The following is a 7663-nucleotide window of genomic DNA, read 5'->3' as shown; positions in this document are numbered from 1 at the left end:
TCTTTCCCCTTCCACCTGCTTTATTTTTCTTCATAACACCAATATAGTATAGTATATAATATTTCATTTACCTCCAATTAGAATATAGGTTCCTTGAGAGCAGGATCTTATCTGTTTTATTGACCTAAAACATTGCCTGGCATATAGTTGGTGTTCAGTACATATTTGTTAAATGGGTAAATTATATAGTGGAAAGAACATGGGATTAGAAATTAGAGGCTCTGCACAAGTTCTCATTCCATCTTTTATTTTTATTTTATATATTTTTTAATTTTATATATATTTTTATTTTATATAAAAACTAGAGGCCCAGTGCATAGATTCATCCATCATGGGATCCCTCAGCCTGGCCTGCACCCTCTCGCAACCCAGGATCCCTCGGGGGATGTCGGACTGCCAGTTTCGGCCTAGTCCCCGCAGGCCAGGCTGAGGGATCCCACTGGTGCATGCACCAGACCTCTAATATGCATATAAGATCTTTGGTTAATCTCTTCCTACCTCTCCCCCCTCCCTCTGACATTCATCAGTCTGTTCCATGTTTCCCTGCCTGCGTTGAGAGTCTGCCCCCTGGTGGTCAATGCATGTCATGACTAACAGTCGAACAGTTGTTTAGGCTTTGATATATATAGACTAGAAGCCCAGCACACAAAATTTGTGAGTGGTTATGGTCCCTAGGCCTGGCCTGTGATCAGGGCCATCTTCCCTGGCTGCTGGCAGCCAGCCCCACCCCCCGCCAGCACCTAGTCCTGGTTCCCTGTTTGCCATCAGGTGATCAGAGCCTGCTGGCCAGGGGGAGGGACTGAGTGGTTGGCCATTCTGCCCGCTCACTGGTCCCACCCCCCACTGCCACCCACCCTCGATTCTCATTCGCCATTGGGCGATCGCAGCCTGCCAGCTGGAGAGAGGGACTGAGAGGTTGTCATACACCTCATAGTGACTGATCAAGTGGTCGTTCGGCCGTTCTGTCGATTTGCTTATTATATTTATATTAGAGGCCTATTGCACAAAGAGATTCATGCAATAGGCCTTCCTTTCCCCTGACTGCTGGCACCGGTTTGCCTCTGGCACTCAGGGCCCAGGCCTTCGCTCTGGCCGAGTTCTGGCCGGAGCCGTCCCCGCAGCTGTGAATCTTTCGCTGTTCCGCTGGCCGTGGGCCATCAGGCTTCACTCCACTGCTTGGAGCCTTTGTTGGCGGTTAATTTGCATATCATGCTGATTAGCCAATGGGAGGTGTAGCAAAGGTATGGTCAATTACCATGTTTGTCTATTATTAGATAGGATATATATATGCTCCAATCCTTCCATTTCCAGGGAAAGGGGCAAAAGAGGGTTGCTGAAAGTGATAAGGGAGGCAGCAGGGTGAACTTTTTAATTTTTGTGGGGGGGAGAGTTTCCTCCCAATGAGGGGCTTCAAAGGACAGCAGCCTACTTCTGCTACCCTCTGTCTCTAGAGACACAATTTCTGATTGGCATCTGGCAGGACAGAGCAGTTGCAGGTACAGGACTGGGCGTGCCTTTTTGCATGCAGCTCCCTGGAGAGTCTCTTCCGGCCAAAGAAAGCTTTGTTCTAACCATTTCTCCCGGAGCCAGGGTGGCTGGGTGGTCTGGGGCAGGAGGACAGAATAGAACCAGAGTCAAAGGACAGGGCAGGAAGAAGTATGGAGTAGAAGATTGGGGGTGAGAGAGGGAGAGGGTGAAATCTGTGTGAGAGGGTGAGGGGGCAGGAGGGCTGGTGCAGAAAGAGAGTTGGGGGCAGCATAGGAAGGTTTGGAGGTACTTGGGGATTAAGAGGGACCTGCAGATGCCAGAACAGGGGAAAGGTTCTACAGAATCAGGTGGGGGTCCACAAGGGTGAGTATAGACTAAGTCCCCTCCCCAGACCCTGCCATCCCAGGTGGCTAGTGGGAGGGGTCCATAGCGAGGTGCTGAGCCCCCGACACTTTGTGTCTGAGTCTGAGGCGCCAGAACATGTGGCCAACACACCCCGCCCCTGCCACTCCCGTTGAAGTGCTGCCATTTGGAACACATTTTCAGACACATGGATTTTTTTAAGTTATCTTTTTAATTTACTGTTTCCTACTTGTCATTTTTTATTGAAAAGGCAGATTCTGCATGTGTGTTCCTTTACGGGGGCAGTAGGGGTGTTCTCCACAGCCAGAGATCTGATGAGAGACAGAGACAAAAGGCCCATCGAGACATGGGGAATGAGTAAACAGGATCAGACAGCAAGGAACAGGGAGAGAGACGCACAGGGTGAGACAGACAGAGAACCCAGGAAGGCTAAGGGAGGGACTCAGCCCTAAGGGCAGAGCAAGCATGCTGAGAAATCCTGCTTCGGGATGGTGGACCCCTCCACTTCCAACTAAGGACCCTGGGGCTAAGCTTGCTCTCCTCTGTGCTCTGGTTCCATTCAGCATAGACATGGCTGAACTGGCCTCAGGGAAAGGGCTGGAAGGATGTGGTGGGCAATGGATTGAGTATGCAGGACCAGGGTTGAGGGCTAGGGATCCGAGACCAGACAGAGAGAGGAGGACCTGGAGGCGTTCCCTCCCAAGTCCCCACATACCTTCTGTTTTTGAGTGAAGCCTGAAACCCGAATCCCCAATCCTGTGCAGAGACTCTGGAGAGTGCCCTAGTATGATTTCCCTAACCTCTCTGAGCCCTGGCTATGCCACCTGCAGGAGAAGAGCACTGGTGGCTGAGATTTGGGAAATGGCTCAGGGGGCTGAGGAGACAGAGTACTGTTTAGGACACCTAGGTTTGGCGATTACATCCGAAATCCCAGGAATTTTTGGCCTTCGCCCCTGCTCCTGGCTTACGTTTATGTAGGACTTGCCACCCCTCCTCTCCTCATTGATGCCTGGTACTCGCAAACCTTCCCAGCAGCCAGTGTAGACACGCAACCTAGGACACAGAAAGATATCCCCAAGCCAGCTGTAGACAGTTGGGCAAACACACACAACATGACACAGGGTGCTGTCTGTGGACAGGGATAGAGCTTCCCAGCCAGTAAGAGAGCTCATTCATTCAGCTGAGCAGCGGCTCCGTGGGCGTGTTCACCCTGGGTGCAGCTCCAAACTGAAAGCCTGGGATAATTAGAGCTAATTATATGAGTGCAAACAGCTGCAGCAGAGGCCATGGGCCTGGCCCAGCCTTGGGCAAACTACGGCCTGCAGGCCGGATCCAGCCCCTTTGAAATGAATAAAACTAAAAAAAAAAAAAGACCATACCCTTTTATGTAATGATGTTTACTTTGAATTTATATTAGTTCACACAAACACTCCATCCATGCTTTTGTTCCGGCCCTCCGGTCCAGTTTAAGAACCCATTGTGGCCCTTGAGTCAAAAAGTTTGCCCACCCCTGGGCCACTCCTCCCCTGGCCTGCCCCCTGTGATCCTGCCCCAGCAAAGGGGCTTTGCTGGCACAGCTGGGGTTGAGCGCCTTGGGGAGGGAAGGGCAGGTGGGTAGCCCCAGGGGTTGGAGTGAGCCCTCGGTCTCCAGAGCACCCTCACCCCCACCGCCCACCTCCCATGATTACACACTCCAGTGCGCGCTGGGGCCCTGGGTGCCCCAGATGGCAGGTCGCGACCAGGTTAGGAATTAGACCAGAACTTGGTCTGAGCTCCCCTTGGCCTTGTGCTGAGTGGGCCCTGGCGGCATGGGCCCCAACACTTGGGTCCTTAGCTTTCTATTATCTTGGCCTCCTGAGCATTCCCCTCTCTGCAAAGATTTGAGGTGGCTCTCCTTGTATCCTGCCGGGGGGAGTGCCTGTCTGGAGCTGAGGCCAAGAGTGAGGAAGGAACAGAGTCTGATGTTTGGCTGTTGGTGATCAGTTTGTTTCTGCCTGGATGCACCACAGGACCCCAAAAGGGTGACTTTTCTGAGCTTTCATTTGCGCATCCACACCATGCATGCCTCCTCTGGGACTCAGAGTCCAAGGGGGAGGAGAGAGATGTGACTTCCTTATGAATGAGGCTTTATACTTTGAACTGCTGGCCTGTTTGTCCCTAACTGCCCCCAACCCCAGCTGGCCTGGAAAACCCTTACTGTCCCCCTGCCGACCTGGTTGCCCCAACTGCCCCCCTCTGCCGGCCTGGTCACTCCTAACTAATTGCCCCCCGCTGCCAGCCTAATCGCCCCTAACTGCCTCCCACTGCTAGCCTGGTCTGGAGCTGAGGCCAAGAGTGAGGAAGGAACAGAGTCTGATGTTTGGCTGTTGGTGATCAGTTTGTTTCTGCCTGGATGCACCACAGGACCCCAAAAGGGTGACTTTTCTGAGCTTTCATTTGCGCATCCACACCATGCATGCCTCCTCTGGGACTCAGAGTCCAAGGGGGAGGAGAGAGATGTGACTTCCTTATGAATGAGGCTTTATACTTTGAACTGCTAGCCTGAATCAGTGATCTCATTTTGTGGTTTCAGGAGCCTTTACTGGGTTGGGTTGGTGTGGTGGCAGGGTAGGGTTTTATATTTCTCTAGAGGCCTGGTACATGAAATTCATGCACAAGGGGGCGGGTCCACTCAGCCCAGCCTGCACCCTCTTTAATCCGGGTCCCCTTGGGGGATGTCCGACTGCCAATCGGGCCTAAACCGGCAGTCGAACATCCCTCTCACAATCCTGGACCACTGGCTCCTAATCGCTCACCTGCCTGCCTGCTTGGTCACCCCTAACTGCCCCTCCCTGCCAGCCTGATCGCCCCTCTTTCTGGTCTCCTCTTATTGCCCCCCCCTCCAGCCTGGTCACCCCCAACTGCCCCTCTCTGCTGGCCTGGTTGCCCCTCATGGCCCCCCTGCCAGCCTGGTCACCCCATGCAGCCTGCTTATTCAGTCATTTGCTCGTCTCTCACTAACCCTCCTGCCGGCCTCGTCATAGGCAGCCATCTTGTGAGGGTGTGAGGGTTAATTTGCATATTACCTCTTTATTATATAGGATAGAGGCCCAGTGCATGGGTGGGGTCTGGCCAGCCTGCCCAGATGGGGTCCCCCCGATTGGGGTTGAGGGTACCTGCTGGGGGGTGGGGCCAGCCGGGACCAGGGGCCATGGGCGGTTTTCTAGCCAACCCTGCCCCCAGTTGGGGTGGGGGGACCCCTTGGGGGTGGGGGAAGCAGGGACAAGAGGCCACAGTCGTTCTGGTTGTTGTGGTCATTACACCATAACAGTTGCTGGGCTTTTATTATATAAAACTAGGAGCCCAGCACACGATTTGAAATCACACACTGCCCTGCCTTGACACCCAAACCTGTCCACGCAGAGCTCCAGTGCTCCTGGCCCAACCCCCAAACCCTCTGGCCTTCTCTGGCCACTTCAAGCCCCTCCCTCAGTCCCTCGAGTCGCCTAGGGCTGGTTCCGCCTTCTCTGGGTGCCTCCCCACTTCCGCCCTGTCTCTGGAGCAATGCGGTGGCTCCGTCCCGTCATGGCACCAGAGAAGAGCGTGGAAGCCTCCTGCCTCTCCTTCCCCTTGCACTCTGAGTGCCCCGCGCTGTGCTCCTTCCCCTAGCAGGTGGGCCGCGTGGGGCACTCAGACTGCGAGCAGTGGGTGGCAAAGGACTTGTGAGGGGGGCGCTATGCGCACTCACCTCTGCCCTCCCCCGCAAGGGATGGTCCCATCTCTTCTGGGTGCCTCCCCGCTTCCACCCTGTCTCTGGAGCAACACCCCAGCTAATATGCTAATGACCTGGTCATTACTGTTACCGCATATCAACCATTAGCATATTAGCTCTTTATTAGTTTAGATAATCTATTTTTATTGCTTTCAGAGAGGAAGGGAGAAGGAGAGAGAGCTAGAAACATCGATGATGAGAGGGAATCATTGATCAGCTACCTCTTTCAGGCCTCCTACTGGGGATAAAACCCACAATCTGGGCATGTACCCTTGACTGGAATCAAACCCTGGACCCTTCAGTCCTCAGGCCAACACTGTATCCATTGAGCCAAACTGGCTAGGGCTCTCATTCAATCTTTTAGAAACTGTATTATCTAGGTAAAGTTACTTAACCTCTCCATACTTCAGTTTTTCATCTATAAAATGGAATTTAATAATATCTACCTCACAAGATTATGGTAAAGATTAAATAAGAGGTGGTAGAGTCATAAAGCAGAATATAATTTCTTAAAGTGAATGAATTATGCATCACATGCCAACCAAGATAAATCCTGAAAATGATGTTGAGGGGAAAAAAGCAAATGGCAAAGGAATGCATAATAGTATATCACTTACATCTACGCTAATAAAAGAGAAAAATGGTAATTGGCGTACGACACTACCCTTTTCATTGGCTAATCAGGGCTATATGCAAATTAACTGCCAACTCAAATGGCAGTTAACTGACAACAAAGATGGAGGTTAATTTGCATATGTAGGCACAATGCAGGGAGGCGAAAGGGAAAGCAGGAAGAAGCCCCCTGCCACTGACAGTGATCGGAAACCCAGGTGGGAGCTAAGAGCCAGGGGGGAGCTAAGAGCCAGGGGGTAGGGCAAAGGCTGCCCCCCAGTCATGATCAGAGAATTGGGCACCTTTGCCGCCCTGGCCAGTGATAGCAGGAAGTAGTGGTGGAGCCAGCGATGGGAGCTGGGCACGGTCGAAGCTGGCAGTCCCGGGAGATAGGGGTCCCTTGCCTGGGCCTAAAGTGGAGCCCGCGATCACGGGACCGCTGCAGCTGCGGCTCCTCGCTGCCCAGGCCGGACGCCTCTGCAACCGCGAGGAGCTGGGGGTCCCCTGCCCAGGCCTAATGTCTTGGCCAGAGGCGTTAGGCCTGGGCAGGGGCAGAGCGGGAGATCCCGGGGAGCTGGGAGGCCCCTGCCCAGGCCTAATGTCTTGGCCAGAGGCGTTAGGCCTGGGCAGGGGCAGAGCGGGAGATCCCGGGGAGCTGGGAGGCCCCTGCCCAGGCCTAATGTCTTGGCCAGAGGCGTTAGGCCGGGGCAGGGGCGGAGCCTGCAACCGCGGGGAACTGGGGGTCCCCTGCCCAGGCATGATTCCTGGGCTAGAGGCCTCAGGCCTGGGTGGGGGTCAGAGCCAGTGATCAGGGGGAGATGGGGGTCCCCTGTCCAAGCCTGACACCTCTGGCGGAGGCGTCAGGCCTGGGCAAGGGGCCGATCCTGCGATTGGAGGGAGATGGGGGTCAAGGCCTGAGGGCTCCCAGTATGTGAGAGGGGGCAGGCTGGGCTGGGGGACACTCCCCCCCACCCCCACCCAGTGCCCGAATTTCGTGTACCGGGCCCCTAGTTCCATTATAAAACCACAAAAGAAGACTTCATGCGCGATATATATATATTTATATATATCCTATCTAATAAAAGAGAAACATGGTAATTAGCATATGTCCGCTACACTTCCCATTGGCTATTGGCAAATCAGTGAGATATGCAAATTAACTGCAGCCAAGATGGCGACCGGCAGCCAGGAAGCTTGAAACTAACATGAGGCTTGCTTGCTTCAGTGACGGAGGACTCCAACATTCCCCGCCTGCCGCTGCCGGCCTCTGAGCTTGCAGTTTGAAACATAGTTACAAATATAGAAGCTAAACAAAATCCCCCAGGCTTCAGCCAGCAGGATCACAACATTGTAAGCAAACCAGAAACCTACTTTAAGCAGCAGAGGCCTAAGAGCTGGAGCCAAGAGCTAAAGCTGGCCCAGAATTAAAAAAAAAAAAAAACGAGGGGG

This window comes from Myotis davidii, unplaced genomic scaffold, assembly GCF_000327345.1.
Source record: "Myotis davidii unplaced genomic scaffold, ASM32734v1 scaffold495, whole genome shotgun sequence".
Taxonomy (NCBI): domain Eukaryota; kingdom Metazoa; phylum Chordata; class Mammalia; order Chiroptera; family Vespertilionidae; genus Myotis; species Myotis davidii.
Note: the sequence above shows the minus strand (reverse complement) of the source record.